General features: G+C 36.9%; 1 protein-coding gene across 3 annotated transcripts in view; it reads left to right on the top strand.

Moving 5' to 3' along the window:
- form3 (FH2 domain-containing protein formin 3) overlaps nucleotides 1–18077 on the top strand; it is a 124579-nt gene that overhangs the window by 78332 nt on the left and 28170 nt on the right. The window lies entirely within an intron of this gene.

Genomic DNA, 18077 nt, shown 5'->3' with positions numbered 1-18077 from the left:
TCTCTATTGCCAACTACCAACTCCGGGCAGATACTCCAGTAAGAAATAAAATCAAAACAAAGTAACGAACCCCACTCACTAACTCGGTTCAATGAGCGAGACATATTAATTTCCATCAACCACAGACAGACGGACAGACGAACTGACGTTCATCGCACTAAGGAAGCGGCCTGTTAACGCAAAAACTGGAGTAGTATCTTGTATACTGCTGTATCATGTTCCATTTAGTTAAGGTGCGATTCAGCAGAGCGACGTGTTATAACGACGTGTTAAAAACGAAAATAGAGATTTTTTGACAACGAAATAAAAAAAAAACTGACTACGAAGCTTGAGGTCCCGGGTTCGATTCCCGTGTCGGGGCAGATATTTGTATGAAAAATACGAATGTTTGTTCTCGGGTCTTGGACGTTTAATATGTATTTAAGTATGTATCTATTTTTTTTTATTATATTTTTGCTTAGTACCCATACACAAGCTTTGCGAACCTTACTTTGGGAGTCAAATGGTGTGAATTGTCCAGTGATATTTATTATTTCTATCTATTTCTATCTATTTAGCCTTTTTATCCTGAGCTCATCCTACTCCGTTGTATTGTTATAGAATATTTCTAAGCTCAGTGTGCCGCTTGACAAAGGCCTCCTCTTACATTGTCCACTGTTTTCTATCCCTGGCTACCTTCCTCCGGTGTAAATGAGTCCTCCAAGATGGGAGGATGAGTTAAAGTTAACGGCAGGCCCGAACTGGATTTATTATTTAACATGGAAAAAAAACAAGTCTACTAAATAGTCTAAAAATCGTGAACAGCTGGATAATTCCTGGGTCCCGCCCACTGCTGAAGTTTAAGTTCTTCTTCTTAAATTTAAGAGCTACGTTAAGTTTACGTTACTCAACGAATTTGTTTAAGGTGGTCGGGTTTTTATTTTTTTATTTTAGTAGGTATTTTTTATTTCATACCTTTAATGCTCCATTGATGCTCTTGAAAAACCGGTAGCTTTATTTGAAACGAGTTAACTATTAGCTTTCATTTGATACCTTCATAATAAAAAAATATTTTTAAATAGATAGTAATGAAATTTTATATTCCTTATTTTACGTCAATCCGACAGTTTGAAAGATCGAATGAAAACCGTACTTACAGTATGAGTATGTTAAAAACCGTTCAGCCCTTTGAGACTACAAAGATGACCAAACAAATAGACATACCATAACCTTATAACCCTCCTTCGGGTAGGTACCAGTTAAAAATCTAATGCCTGTACCCGATTGTCATCGCTCGACAATCCACGTGTTTACGTGAACAACCGGTCGTATAAGGTAACAAACTGCGCGGGAGCATAGGTCGCGCTTTCTCCGCGCAGGAAAATTGAATATGGCTTGCGAAACGTCTGTTTCGGGGCCGAGATAGGCTGGAGTTAGCAATGAGGGCAGATTCTGCTGTTTCCTCACTGGAAATATAGTAGGTACGTACAATCACCTGTATTAACATCTGCCGCAGCGGACTGTGCTAAATAATCTGACGCGTCCTACCGGAACTATAATTTTGTTGTTTTGTGGTTTATTTAACTTTTGACAGCTCGAGTACTAATTAAAATAGTGATGCCCTGATGCGTTACTGATTCGATTTCTTTTAACAATCGATTTTATTCATGAAGAAGTTTTAATCGATTTAACACATTCATATTTTATTTTTGCTCAACATTTTGCATTGTTTTATAAACATTCACAGGTGTTTAAGTTACTTTATCTTACATATTAAAATAAACCATTTATCTTAATTTATCATTTGTCGTATGGTCTTATAAAATAGTGCTAATGTGCTATGACACGTCTAGCCAGATACATTGGCATCCAATATTGTCTTATATTCTAAAAAGCATTTATTAAGCTGAAACGAATTAAATACGTATTTACATTGTTTATCTTGAAACCTAGTAACTAGTACTTTAGTCTACCGTCGCGGGACTAATGACTTTTTTTGGTAATTTTGAATACGTACCCCTATGTTAAAAAGTGGTCGAAACTGGTGATTTAAATTAAATTGTCAAATCACGATTAGGTACTTAGTTACGCGCCACTGTGGTGTGTGAGGCATTTGACGGTTTACGCATGGTTTCCAACAACCATTCCATTTCTTTTCGCTATCTCACTCTCACTTAAACAGCACATTCCAGGAATCAGTGCGTCCACCGTTCAGTTTGATTCGGTTCCTATCTAGATACTCTACAAGTTTACGCGATTTGTTATTTTAATCTAAAACTGACCTTAGTTCACGAAGGTCTTGTTTGCTCCATGTTTTTATTACGACCTCACGAGGATCTCAAGCACTTTATGACACTAAAGAAATGCAATAACAAAATGTCGACTTTTAAGGAGGCAAGGTGACCCGAGTAAGGGCGGTCAGTTGTCTGCCCAAATATGAGCAGCCTTGCCGCAAGGCCGCTGGGTTTAGTATAAAGGGTTAACACGTTCACTGCGGTTATGAGGCTAAAAGACCTCAAACTGGACTTCTTTAAGAAGATACAAATATGAGCAGCCTTGCCGCAAGGCCGCTGGGTTTAGTTTAGTATAAAGGGTTAACACGTTCACTGCGGTTATGAGGCTAAAAGACCTCAAACTGGACTTCTTTAAGAAGATACAAATATGAGCAGCCTTGCCGCAAGGCCGCTGGGGTTTAGTATAAAGGGTTAACACGTTCACTGCGGTTATGAGGCTAAAAGACCTCAAACTGGACTTCTTTAAGAAGATACAAATATGAGCAGCCTTGCCGCAAGGCCGCTGGGTTTAGTATAAAGGGTTAACACGTTCACTGCGGTTATGAGGCTAAAAGACCTCAAACTGGACTTCTTTAAGAAGATACAAATATGAGCAGCCTTGCCGCAAGGCCGCTGGGTTTAGTATAAAGGGTTAACACGTTCACTGCGGTTATGAGGCTAAAAGACCTCAAACTGGACTTCTTTAAGAAGATACAAATATGAGCAGCCTTGCCGCAAGGCCGCTGGGTTTAGTATAAAGGGTTAACACGTTCACTGCGGTTATGAGGCTAAAAGACCTCAAACTGGACTTCTTTAAGAAGATACAAATATGAGCAGCCTTGCCGCAAGGCCGCTGGGTTTAGTATAAAGGGTTAACACGTTCACTGCGGTTATGAGGCTAAAAGACCTCAAACTGGACTTCTTTAAGAAGATACAAATATGAGCAGCCTTGCCGCAAGGCCGCTGGGTTTAGTATAAAGGGTTAACACGTTCACTGCGGTTATGAGGCTAAAAGACCTCAAACTGGACTTCTTTAAGAAGATACAAATATGAGCAGCCTTGCCGCAAGGCCGCTGGGTTTAGTATAAAGGGTTAACACGTTCACTGCGGTTATGAGGCTAAAAGACCTCAAACTGGAACTTCTTTAAGAAGATACAAATATGAGCAGCCTTGCCGCAAGGCCGCTGGGTTTAGTATAAAGGGTTAACACGTTCACTGCGGTTATGAGGCTAAAAGACCTCAAACTGGACTTCTTTAAGAAGATACAAATATGAGCAGCCTTGCCGCAAGGCCGCTGGGTTTAGTATAAAGGGTTAACACGTTCACTGCGGTTATGAGGCTAAAAGACCTCAAACTGGACTTCTTTAAGAAGATACAAATATGAGCAGCCTTGCCGCAAGGCCGCTGGGTTTAGTTTAGTATAAAGGGTTAACACGTTCACTGCGGTTATGAGGCTAAAAGACCTCAAACTGGACTTCTTTAAGAAGATACAAATATGAGCAGCCTTGCCGCAAGGCCGCTGGGTTTAGTATAAAGGGTTAACACGTTCACTGCGGTTATGAGGCTAAAAGACCTCAAACTGGACTTCTTTAAGAAAATACATAAATTTCGCGTGTATTTTTGATATAAACACAAACTTTAGAAAGAAAGAAAGAAAGAAAGAAAGAAAAGTTTATTTTGGCTCCAAAATGTACCACCTAAAACTAAGACTAGAACTAGCACTAAAACTATGTTACTAGGTGACACGGCAGGATACCAAAAAGGGTCTCCACTCAGCATGTGTTGCCGCACATTATGTGCAGTAACGCTGGTTTTCTGTGGAGCCCAAACGTTAAATAAACATGTATGCATGAGCCAGCAGCTCCAGCAGCTTTAGCAGTCGCCCTATGTAACTTTCTAAAATAATTTTCTCGTTGAAATCTGCCGCCCCTAGGCCGCGGCCTATACGGCCTATTGACAAATCCAGGACTGAAATTTAGGGGTAAAAGTCCTAAATAAAACAAAATAGAAAAAAAATCGTAAAATGTGTTGCTCAGCAAAACTGGGGAACGGCTGGACCGATTTCACTAATTATCTTTTTGTTGCGTTCGTTTTTGTCACGAGATAGTTTTTATGGGAGAAAATTTAGAAAAATTAGAACGTGAGCGAAGCCGCGGGCAACAGCAGGCAATCATGGGACATTATTGACCCCAATTGACCTAGTCCCAAACTAAAAAAAAAAATATATATATTACGGGACAATTCACACCAATTGACCTAGTCCCAAAGTACCTAAGCTTAGCAAAGCTTGTGTTATGGGTACTAAGCAACGGATAAATATAATTATATAGATAGATACATACTTAAATACATATTAAACACCCAAGACCCGAGAACAAACATCCGTATTTTTCATACTAATATCTGCCCCGACAGGGGAATCGAACTCGGGACCTCAAGCTTCGTAGTTAGGTTCTCTAACCACTAGGCCATCTGGTCGTCAACTATATAAGCAAAGCTTGTAGTATTGGCACTAGGCAACGGATAAAGATACGCAGGAAACACACTTTTACATGTCTCACTGAGAAAAACTTTTTTTTTTCCTAATAAGTATATACTTACAAACTTTCTCATTTTTAATTTTAGTAGAATTATTGCTTGTCGCAAAAAGGGGTTATTTAATTAAATTCAATTTACAACGTTGCAGGTAAAGTTTTTTTTACTATTTCGCTAAACACTTAAACACAATTTTAACACCTTTATCTATTAGTTCTTTCGTTTTTACTCATAATTATGATTAATGGACGCGCATTAACTGTTTTTTACTCTTCGGGATTAAAACTTAATCCTTTATTTTGATTTAATCGTAGTGATGTGCAACTTTGGCCGAATTTAGCAAGGACGAGACCAATGGTTCCTCCGCGTGAGACATATTCGACTCACGTAATTTATAATTCTAATCATTCATTTTACGATACAATTTGTGCTGAGTACTTAATTGTTTTCAAAAATAATTACGGATCCCGCTAAAATTATAAATAAGAAAGTTTGAAAGTCTGTTTGTTTGTTTGTTACTTCTTCACGTGTCGTTTAGACGACATCTAAATAATTTTTCATCTAAATCTAGATCTAGATAGATAGTTTTTATGCCGGAAAATTGCATAGTTCCGGCGGGATGGCGGTAACCGAATTTTACGCGGACGGAGTCGCGGGTAATGGCTAGTTAATAAATATTTGAAGAACTACTGTCACAAATAAAACTCGTTGAAACATGTAAATATAGCGTGTCTTACTGTCCGTTGCATTATCCTTTTAAATGTTGTTATCTATTACCCCATTTTGATTGATCGATTATAAATGAATTTACAAATATATGTTACAAAACTGATAAATTATTAGATGCATTACTCATGAAAGCGATACTTTTTACTAAAATGACTGCACTGTTAATTACTTGTTCTTATTTAATCTTATCTTTTATAAAACTAATCTCGTTATAGTTTTGATTATATTTCGTAAAATCTACATAATGATAACGTACATATGCTATGACCTAAATTAACAAAACAACGTATTGAGTAAGACAACCCCCCTCCCCCCTCTCTCTCTTTAGGGATAAGTTCGCCTTTGTACTCTTTTTGTTTTGTTGATCTCTATTGTATTATTTTGTATTTTATGTACAAAAGTATTAAATACATACATACAAACACTCATAATCTGAGTTGCTTAAATAACAAAATTTCATTTTGCTTCTCAGTATACCAAATGAATACTCTTTAAAACATAGACAATAATATTTCCCATGTTACAGAGGGATGGACATTGGACAGGATAGAGTTAACTTCATATTTATAATATTAGGAAGGAAAAGGAACATGGATTAAAACCAGCCGGCTTTAACCAGTTGAAATATTTTCATTTTTCAATGATAGCTCAGTTAATTCATGTAAGTTTCCCTAAGACGAACGCCGAATTTGGCGATCTTCAAAACTCGGCACTTCTCTAGCAATCCGAACAGTGGGTGTAAATACACATAGTACGACATAATATATCGATCAGGACCAGTGGCAAGGCCACGCGTGGGCCCAGCAAGTAATGATCGATGTATTAAATCGACATTTTGTAACCAGTTGTTCTGAGTGTCATGGCGATAACCAGCAAAAAGTATTAAGTACTAGTTTTATCCTTTGTAAGTACGTAATTCATCTTGATTATTTACTTCGCAGTTTTAGAAGAAAATCAAAAGTGACAGAAAAATGGTCCGCAAATGATTTATTTATTTTTATCGTATAGTTTGGCGAAATTAGTGATGTAACCTTTTTTTTGAGAAAAAATAAAATAAAATAATAATAAACAGTGGAATCATTATCATTGTATAACAATTAAAGCTATAGTTAATATTATTCATATTTCAATTATACGAATTCATTATTGCGCTACATAAAAGGTTATGCCTTTTTATTTTTTATGCCAGTTCAATGTTATACCAAATCATATTATTACAATTGTTGTTACGCGAAATAACGGACACTCAGATAAAGATGTATAGCAGTATTCTGTTGGATATATTCATAGGCCTATCCCAATAAGTGCCATTACACTTCGTTCTCGACTCGACGCATCCAGCTTCCACCAGCAACCTTTTACAGATCGTCACTCCACCCGGCCAGAGGGCGTCCTACACCATTTGCCGAGACGCGGTCTCTAATCAAATCTTGTTTACTCCACCGATTTTCCGTGTAGAGTTTGCTTACATATCGCTCGGTACGAGTATATATTTAGTAAGATTGGTTTTTTGGAATCTTTTTGTATTTTATATTTCAATTCCAAATTTTTACTTTTACGGTCATCCCGTAAAACCTAAATTGAAAATACAAACTGAAATATAGATGCACAGAAAAACCAGAAAAATAAGACCATCACTGGGAATCGAACCCAGGTCCTCGGTATTCCGTACCGCGTGCTATACCGCTACACCACTGATGGTCAACGGTACAGACACGAATTTCCCCTATGCACCTCATATCTCAGCTTGTTTGTTTCTTATGTTAGCCACTTAAGCAGTGAGTATATATTTAGTTCCCGTGAACACTTTAGATATGTCATCAAGTGCATTCAGCATCCAGTTGCTGGAATGCTGACGCGGACTTCCTGAGAACCCAGCGGGTTTTAGGAATGTATTCTCATTAGCACAGTACTCGAAACGGCATTTGAAAGAAGTAGTTTTAGATTCAAAATTCAGATCTATTGTCAAGAAGACATTAATATCAAAGGCGTATTATAAAGTTAATGATTATATCATGGACAGGGATATTTGGAAATAATTCCGATAAGCATTAGCGATCCCTTCAAATAGCGAACCTACTGTGTTAAAAATAAAGTTGTGTTAAATACTTGTGATGTATACATATCATTTAATAATATTGTAAATCTGTTTAAAAAAATATATATACCTCCCTTGTTGAGTTTCTTGCCGGATTCTTCTCAGCAGAGGTTTTTCCGAACCGGTGGTAGATTTTTTTTGACATTCATAAGTGCTTGTTATAGCCTAAATTGAATAAAGATATTTTGACTTTGACTTTGATTATTTGTACACTCGAACCGACTGAGTCGTGACCCACTGTAGAACCTTTTCGTAGAAAAAGGCATAGTGACATTGCATTGCTTGACAAAGGAATTTATTGCGACACTTAGGGGCTGTTTCACCATCCATTGATCAGTGTTAACTGGCGGTTAAGTGTGGTGCCGTCTCCGTCTATTCGAACAAAACAAATAGAGACAGCATCACTTTTAACCGTCAGTTAACACTAATCAATGGATGGTGAAACAGCCCCTTACTGTGAGAACGTTCTACGGTGAGTCAGGAATGAAATGGTTCGATTGTACACTAATGGCTACTTGCTGGAAACACATAAATCTCGAGTTAGCGTTAAGCTCAGTTTAGTAGTGTCAAAATGTATGGAACTGTCAAGCTTAAGCCAGGTTTAACTACTAAATCTAGATTTATTTTTTCCTGCAAGACGGCCTTAGAGTTTAACCGCGGCTTCGCCCGCGTAAATCATTAGATACAACCAGTTGAATAGAAATACCGGGATTTTACAAAATTCCCGTGGGGATTTCCGAAAATTACATCGCAGTTTTCATTGACATTCCGAAGACTAAGCTAGTTAAAGCAAGCTCAAGCTTACAAAATTACCAACAAATTAGAGCCAGTCTGAAATTGCGAAAGGTATTTTCGCGAAATTGTTGTCGTTTGGTTAGACAGTCGGACAGACAGACAAATGTTGGTTTAATGTTAGTAGATCGTTGGTCGGCGCGTGGGCAGGCGCCTGGGTACTAAAGGTTTGGTACTAGGCAGAAGTTGGGAGAGGTTTACAAAATTTAATAAATCGCGTCATGTTTTTTGTGATGTCTTTATTTGTAATGATGGCAGATTATAGTTTTTACGATTTTACGTAATAACGGATTAATTTGTTGATAGTTGAAGCGTAGAATGCGATGGTAATATTTAGTAATTAATATTAATCATTTAATTTAACTAGTAATTAATATTTGGTACAGTACGATACTTGGAGTTAACACTTGACAGATGGGCGTGCCTTCTACTTTGACGACATACAAATAAAATAGTTTTTACAAAATCTGTAAGTAGCGGTATACTAAAAATGGCTGTATTTCTATGACGTCAAAATTGAAAATTGACTGAAGGCACGCCCATCTGTCAAGTGTTAACTCCAAGTAATCGTAATGTAATTCTTTTTAATTTTTGTAATCTAATCATGTGGTGAGGTGAATTAAATTATGTCTGTACAGCATTTTTTATCGCAAACATTTTTTTTTCTAAATCATTCCTCTAATGTATGACTATTTACATGTTCCTTCTTATTAGAAGGAACAGGTTTTTTTAATTTTCTTTACTTATCAGTATAAGAAAATTAAAATGAAATCGCTAAAGTCGTTCTCAAGTTATGTCATGCACATGCATGACCGACAGAAAAAGGGATTAATTTTAAGGGAATTTTGATATAGACTAGCTGTTGCTCGCGACTTCGCGTAGAAGTATGAAAAATAGTTTACGTCCTATTCTCAGACTTACCGAATATACACAAAAATCGGTCAAGCCGTTTCGAAGGGGTTTGGCCACAAACATTTTTGACCCGAGAATTTTATAATATTAGAAAGGTTACCATGAGCAGAACACATTAAAAAAACTATACTTCTGAAATCAAACCTGGTTCCTCATTCCGTGACTATTTATTTACTTGGTTTTTTGCTATACATGGCTTATTCAATCACATAAACCAAGCCAAGCCATAGCATAGATAAACACCCGAATGTGTCAATGCTAACACTATGGAATTAAGTAGATTTATCCCTTGTTTCACCATCCATTTATTAAATTCATTTGACGGTTAAATGTGATGCCTTCTCTGTTTGTTTTGTTCTAAAAGACGGAGACGGCATCACATTTATCTGTCAAATGAAATTAATCAATGGATGGTGAAACAGCCCCTAAATATGATCACAAAAAGCTCGAACCAGATTTCAGATCGTTAATAGGTCATAAAAGCCAATCGCCCTTGTCTTAGACCAGACCCTTTCGGCATATCTTTCCCAATATGATTCGGTAAACTTATAAGCTTCGATAAAAGCTTGGATGGATTAAGGAACGCCTCGTTATATCGCGGCTGACGTTTGTAGCATTGTTCCACGGTATCGGGACAAATGTTTATGTTTATTTGTGTTTTTGAAATGAATTGTTTGATCGGAATGTGGCCGGATTTAAATTGTGTTCGAGAAATTTGGAATATTTGTATTGCCACAAATAATCACGCAATACACACGCCTATTCACAAACTTTCGCAGTTATAATAGGTAATATTAGATGCATGTGTATTTGATAGAATAATATAAAAGGTAGATAGATTAAAATAAATAAACTAAAACTATTTTTTTGAAATATTAAATAAACTAAAAACTATAATAAATCTAAAAATGGACTCTGCGGCATGGTACCAAAGATGCTGGCAGCATTTCCCCGATGGATTAACTACCTGGCTATGTTACGATCTTGACAATAAAGTTAACGATCTTGACATTCTAACTATTTTACGAACACTACTAATAACGATCTTGACATTCTACTACCTGGTTATACGACCTGACGTACATCTGGATAAAGATGACATTGTACAGACATTCTCCCTGGGCACCTGGACATTTTAGGAAACCAAGGTAAGACTGATGCGTTGAGCGAGCAAACTGCCAGCTCTTCGGTCTCCTGTGGTATCTCTGAGTCTCTTTGAAGAGACTCAGAGCGCGAGGGCCCCACGGACCAAGGGTCTCGACGCCGAAAGGTACAAAATTATATTCGGCCCCGAGACCACTGTATTTAATATTTCAAAATATATTTTGTTGGACACGTAATTTTTCTTTTGTCAATACAAAGATGACAAATAAAATAATTGATTGTTGTAATAAATCAAAGTTCGGAGACTTCTAAAATCATCATCATCATCATCAGCCTACAGCAGTCCACTGCTGGACGCCTCTTCCATGGCGCCCCACAAAAGTTGGCTGCGTCAAAGTTTGGGAATGAGGGCTGGTGACGTCAAATCTAAGCAATAAATATACCAAGGTCCAAGGCACAGAAGTGTACAAAGTGAACATGGAACTTTATCGGTCTATTTATCATAACATTCGTTTGACTGACCTAGAAAAACGTGACCAATAGTTTTTTTATGATTTAACTGACTATTTTTTTTACCAGGAGACTATGTAATTCGTAGCCAGTCATAGTAGCTTAGTGGTTTGACCTATGGCTCAAGCAGAAGGTCGTGGGTTCAAGCCCAGGCTCGCTTTTAAGTTCTTCGGAATTCAAGTGCGAATACATTAGACTGTGGATCGGCAAGCACACCACCAACGAGACGGACGGATGACCTGGTTAAAGCCGCGGGTTCAAGGCTGCTGCCAGCCGAAGCAACTGGAGGTCTATGGGGGAGGCCTATGTCCAACAGTGGACGTCCTGCTATGATGATGATAAGATAACAACTGTAATTTACTTTTTCTGCACGCTTATTGCAAATCGATGCCATTGACATTTGGTGGGTATAAATCCTTAATAAAGTAATAACTGGAAAACCAATAAAAGCTTTATAATACCATGAATAAGTCATACAACACTTGTAAAACTATAAGCTATAGCTATAAACAAGTTTTATTGCTGTCGTATAAGATCGCGTGCCTAGGCGCGTTAAGATATAGTTCCAGACAGCACTTAAAGGCAAGTATTAATAAAATGACATCATCATCATTATCATCATCATCAGCCTACAGCAGTCCACTGCTGGACATAGGCCTCTTCCATGGCGCGCCACAAAAGTTGGCTGCGTCAAAGTTTGGGAATGAGGGCTGGTGACGTCAAATCTAAGCAATAAATATATCAAGGTCCAAGGCACAGAAGCGTACAAAGTGAACATGGAACTTTATCGGTCTATTTATCATAACATTCGTTTGACTGACCTAGAAAAACGTGACCATTAGTTTTTTTATGATTTAACTGACTATTTTTTTTACCAGGAGACTATGTAATTCGTAGCCAGTCATAGTAGCTTAGTGGTTTGACCTATGGCTCAAGCAGAAGGTCGTGGGTTCAAGCCCAGGCTCGCTTTTAAGTTCTTCAGAATTCAAGTGCGAATACATTAGACTGTGGATCGGCAAGCACACCACCAACGAGACGGACGAATGACCTGGTTAAAGCCGCGGGTTCAAGGCTGCTGCCAGCCGAAGCAACTGGAGGTCTATGGGGGAGGCCTATGTCCAACAGTGGACGTCCTACTATGATGATGATAAGATAACATTTGTAATTTACTTTTTCTGCACGCTTATTGCAAATCGATGCCATTGACATTTGGTGGGTATAAATCCTTAATAAAGTAATAACTGGAAAACCGATAAAAGCTTTATAATGCCATGAATAAGTCATACAACACTTGTAAAGCTATAAGCTATAGCTATAAACAAGTTTTATTGCTGTCGTATAAGATCGCGTGCCTAGGCGCGTTAAGATATAGTTCCAGACAGCACTTAAAGGCAAGTATTAATAAAATGACATGATACTTACAAACTTTCGCATTTATTATATTACTAGCTTTTGACCGCGGCTTCGCCCGCGTGGAATTCGCCGTATCGCGCGCTGTTCCCTCGGGAACTGAGTATTTTCCCGGGGTAAAAAGTTGCCTATGTCACTCTCTGGCCCATAAACTATCTCTATGCCATAAATCACGTCGATCCGTCGCTCCGTTTCGACGTGAAAGACAGACAAACATACAGACATACAAACACACTTTCGCATTTATAATTATTAAGTATGGAAGTTGGATTACTAGCTGTTGCCCGCGGCTTCGCCCGCGCGGAATTCGGCGCGCGCTGTTCCCCCAGAAACTGTGTATTCTTCCGGGATTTGGTCTTGTTCACATTATTCCAGTAGAATTACATTGCAGGGCCGCGATATTAGCTAGAGTGGACCAAACCAGCAGCGCAGTGTCAATCTACTGGAATGGTTTTACTGGAATAAAAAGTAGCCTACCTTGTCACTCTCTGGCCCATAAACTATCTCCATGCCAAAAATCACGTCGATCCGTCGCTCCGTTTCGACGTGAAAGGCGGACAAACACACAAGCTCACACACTTTAGCATTTATAATATTAGTATGGATTTTGATTTTGATAAGCCCTTCTGTACTAATACGGCAAATTGTATAAAGTTTTTAATAATAACTTTCTGCAAAGTCTTTTGCGGCGTACACTTGGCTACCGAAACCAATATGACTGCTGTCCCAATTTTGATTGACATTCATTCAATTAACTCGTATAGATCGATCGACCCTTCGCTGCCCTTTGCGTGCGTGACCGCGCACCGCGCGCGCAGATCAATTGAATAGTAGTTTTATCATAGATCCGTTACTACAGGAACTCGAATGTTAAATTTTGTAGGTGAGAATTACAACTTGGGGCAAGAGTACGAAAGTATAGACTTAAGATTAAAAAAGGCTCTACTGTTTTTGTAATTTAAAATGAATCTCAGCACCTCAAGCAGGCAGGTTTTGCTATTAAAAAAGTGAGCTAAATGAGATTTTGCTTATTGCGTGAGACAAAGACAAGTATCTTTATTTCATATTTTATGTATGTTTTAGTGCATAGAGTTCCTTCTACATCTAAGACTATGGCAATCAGGCGTCAACAAAGTGAGTCGCTAAATTGAGTGCTTCCTGATCGGCTTTGCCTTATTAAAATATTATCTGCTAGTTTAGTAACTTACATGTAAGGTAGGCCCTTATAAAAACTTATGCTTACATTTTGGCTTGGTAATTCAAAAATAAATTTCGTGCACCCCCATTAACATGCTTATGGACCCCATTTTTTGTACGCTAAGTAGAACCCCCAGCAAGTTCCCGTGAGCCCCTGGGGTCCACCTGGACCACTTTTAATCACTATTTTAGTGCATAGAGTTCCTTCTACATCTAAGACTATGGCAATCAGGCGTCAACAGCGACAGCGACAAACAAAAACATTTAAACAATGAAGTTTTAATCTTTTCTTACTAATTCACGTACGTACTGAATCACATCGAAATTAGGGTGCTTCCATAAAAAAAACAGAAAAATATAGCCAGGGTTAAAAATAGAATAGGGTACATGCATATGTAGGAGCATACGAATTTCTTCAATGTGCTTGAAAAGAACAAAAACTAGATTGAGAACAATTTGATCTCGTTTTGCTAGAAGGCTCGCTAAATAGAACGTTTTCCTCTAATGTAACATTCGCTATGCTAATAACACAGAAATGCTTAATTTTATTACTTCGTAAAATGGGCGAGCAAAATTCATATTTTCACAACACTCTATGTTGTAACTTTGCACACCTATCACTGCATGTTAAAGTCACTGAAGCAAAGGTCACACAAAATATCAAATTACTATAAAACTAACGTTTTGATAGTTTAAGATTAAGAGTGCTAAAATAAGGCTGTAGATATTTTTACCTTGCAATAAAAACGTATAACCGGTAATGAAATAAAAACAATCAAAAGTAAAGTGGTTATTATTATAGTGGTTCTACATTGGAAAGTTGCTTCGGAACTTTTGTAAAGGGCATCATTGAAGTAAAATATATGTTTCCCTGCCAGTATTTTGTATTTATATGTATTTCATAAAGTTGGACCATAATAAAAAGTTCCCATAAAGTCCGTTTTATGTCTAGGGTTCAAGTTGAAGTTTTTTATTTTTCATTTAATCATAAGTTAGTTTAGTTACCATTTTACATTTAAAGCTTATTGTATTTTCTAAAAAAAAAGATTTATTAAAAAAAATACTCCAAGCAAAACTCTGTTGGCGAAGTAGGTTACCAATTATACTTACTCTGTGATCAATAAATTAACCTTAATAATTTAGTTAAACACATTAGGTACTGGAACATTGTACCTCAAAACATCTGCACAACTGTATTCTGAGCAAATAAATTCTTTGAATCTTTGAATCTTTGAAAAAATATTGTAATTTTTTTTTACATTTATCTGACCGTGATTGACTTCGAATCGAAATTGAATCGAAAAATCGTCTTAGCAAACCCCTAATGGTTTTTAAAGACCTAAACAACGATATCCCACACTATAGGGTTGGATGAGAAAAAAAATCACCCCCACTTTACGTCTATGGTACCCTAAAAATTAAAAAAAAATATATATTGTCCCATTTTGTGGGCATAGCTTACATATATATCCGTGCGAAATTACAGATTTCTAGCATTGATAGTCCCTGAGCAAAGCCGCGGACGGACAAACAGACAGACATGGCGAAACTATAAGGGTTCCGCTTTTGCCATTTTGGCTCCGGAACCCTAAAAAGAATTAAGTACGTTTTATTGATGAGTATAGTCCAGTAAAGTAAGATTTTTTCAATTTAGCTTGGGTGACATTTCTATTGACTTTTATTATTTGCTATGTGGGCTCTCTCCATTCTAGAACCAGTAGTGACTCCGAGATATCAATCGTCGAATTTCCTTGACATTACTATAGTCCAAATCACCATTGTCCTATTCGTCTGTCTGTCTATGACATGTCCGTTGATTCCATTGATTCATTGTTACAATATAACGACAAAAAACTAATCAATTGTGCACGTATCACGCCTAGCGAGTCTATAATTTGATTCGATAAATATTTTGATCTTTGAAAGACTACTACTTATCTGGGGGCACGGCAGTGCCCCCGCCAAGTCGAGCAAAACAAAAATAAAGGCACGGCCGTACCATACTTTTCTCGAAGCCATTCAGGCTATTTTCAACATTGAGTTTACAAAAAAACAAATATATATACTTTGATAAACGGGCATGCGATTCACCTGATGGTGCGTGATCACACAAAAAAATCTTTTTGATTTTCTTTTACCGTAAATCTCGAGTAATTTTGAAAAACCAGTTAAGAGCTAAGTCATCCAAGTGTTTTGTATTTTGTACGGATAACGAACGAATTTACCAAGTAGGTATATTGTCACAGGAATATTCAAAATGTATTAGTAACAATAATAGAAAGTTCTTAAAACTATGTTAGTGCATAGTGAAAACCCAAAACCTAATGCAGCATAACAAAAACCAATAAACTAAACTGCCCAAAAATACAAAACAAACATACAGTTTACCTTACGCGAATCGATATAGTATGCTTGAAAATGACTAATTACAAAATAATTTTCCAAACCGTGAAAGAAAGATTGTATTTTTTTTTACTCTCCAGTAGAAATGTCCATTCTTGGAAAAAAATAGTATTCATTTATACAGAAGTACTGAATGATTATTTGCTGTAGTTTTATTCAGAGATACCTGTATTTAGATGTAACTTAATACGATGCTAAATATAGGTGTGACAAATATTATCTTTATGCAAATCCTCCTCATTTGCGTGTTAGATATATAAAAATTAACGTTTGAATAAATCATACAAATTATGATACGGCTTATGTTATTTATATAATTATGACTTGTTGAAGAATGTCAATAATCATAGAATTATCATGATGTTTATGACAAGCCAATTTTTAGATCATGGATTGACTAAACTTTTATTTTTGTGAATTTTGATCGTTTTTTAACCTCCGACGCAAAAAGAGGGGTGTTCAAAGTTTGACCGCTATGTATGTCTGTGTGTCTGTCCGTGGCACCGTAGCTCTTAAACAAGTGGACCGATTTAAATGCGTTTTTTTTATCTGAAATCTGATTTTCTAGAGATGTTTCATCAAAATCGGTTTAGCCGTTTTTGAGATATTGAACTTTGAAGTGACGATGTCGGGGGTTTTCCCACTTTTGTTGGTTAGGTTATAATGCATGGGAAAACTCGTGTCGTCGAGTTTGCCCTTGCTAAGCTCGGTCGTCCATTTACTTTTAATTATTTTCTAAACGGTCATGATACTACACTTTGTGAAACTTTCAAGTAACTACCTCTTAGCTTAGCTCTTAGCCCTATTGAAGACGGACGGACGGACAAACAGAGCCTTCAGTACCTACTCAATAGCCTTTGACTATAGGGTTCCGTCAGCATCCTCTGGCTACGGAACTCTTAAATAATTACTCAAATTAACCAGCCAAATTTGTCTCTTATAAAAAATTGCCTACATCGTAAATTCAATTCTAGCTGCGCCGGCGCACGTCCTTCGAGACTGTTTAATAATATCAACAAACTGGTCGATACGCAACCGGTTCCAATTTAAAGATCAACCGTTGATGTTATCACTTTGCTTGACAAATCGGCGCGTACGCAGTGGGGCGGGCCACATGGATAACGGGATACTACAAACTTATTATATAAAAAAAACATGGCTAAATTTCAATAAACTGTTAAAGGGCTGTTAAACGGCTATAGTCCTGAGTGGATAAATAAATAAATAAACATGGTACAATTTGCACCAATTGAACTGGTCCCAAACTAAGCAAAGCTTGTACTATTGGTACTAGATAATGGATGAACATACTAATATTGTTATAGATAAATACAAACTTATGTACACATAATGTATAAGACCCGAGAATAAACATTTGTATGTTTTGTATTTGTTAAAAATGCGTCAAATAATTTGCTCTGCTTGTTTTAAGTTATTTTGCAAAAAATGCTACTAGACTAGGTGTTATAATTAACCACTGTGAAATAATTTTATTATAATTATTCCTAACACCTGAGCGGTTACAACATGCAAATGATTAAAAGTAAATTATGTGAACATAATCGCCTATACTAAAACATTTTTATGATAATTAAAATCTTTATTGACTTGTCCTTTTAAAGCAGACTGGTTTATTTTGTTATGGAGATATTTGCGATCAAGCCATTTAACGGGATCCCAACATGGTGGTTTTTTTGCTAAATTTTACATATGAAAACCGTTGAGATTTATAAAGTAGATACTTAAAGATGATCAGACATAGCATACCGTAAGTCTGAGTATAAGTCCTTTATTCTTTAATCATGTTAAATTCACACAATGTTACTTAATTTCACGATTTATCAAAATAAAAATAAATAAATAAATATCACGGGACAATTCACACCAATTGACCTAGTCCCAAAGTAAGCTTAGCAAAGCTTGTGTTATGGGTACTAAGCAACGGATAAATATAATTATATAGATAGATACATACTTAAATACATATTAAACACCCAAGACCCGAGAACAAACATTCGTATTTTTCATACAAATATCTGCCCCGACACGGGAATCGAACCCGGGACCTCAAGCTTTGTAGTCAGGTTCTCTAACCACTAGGCCATCTGGTCGTCTAAATGTGAAAATTTAACGAA

The sequence above is a fragment of the Choristoneura fumiferana genome, chromosome 20 (genome assembly GCF_025370935.1).
Source record: "Choristoneura fumiferana chromosome 20, NRCan_CFum_1, whole genome shotgun sequence".
NCBI classification, from domain to species: domain Eukaryota; kingdom Metazoa; phylum Arthropoda; class Insecta; order Lepidoptera; family Tortricidae; genus Choristoneura; species Choristoneura fumiferana.
Note: the sequence above shows the minus strand (reverse complement) of the source record. Positions and strands in the feature narration are given on the sequence as shown.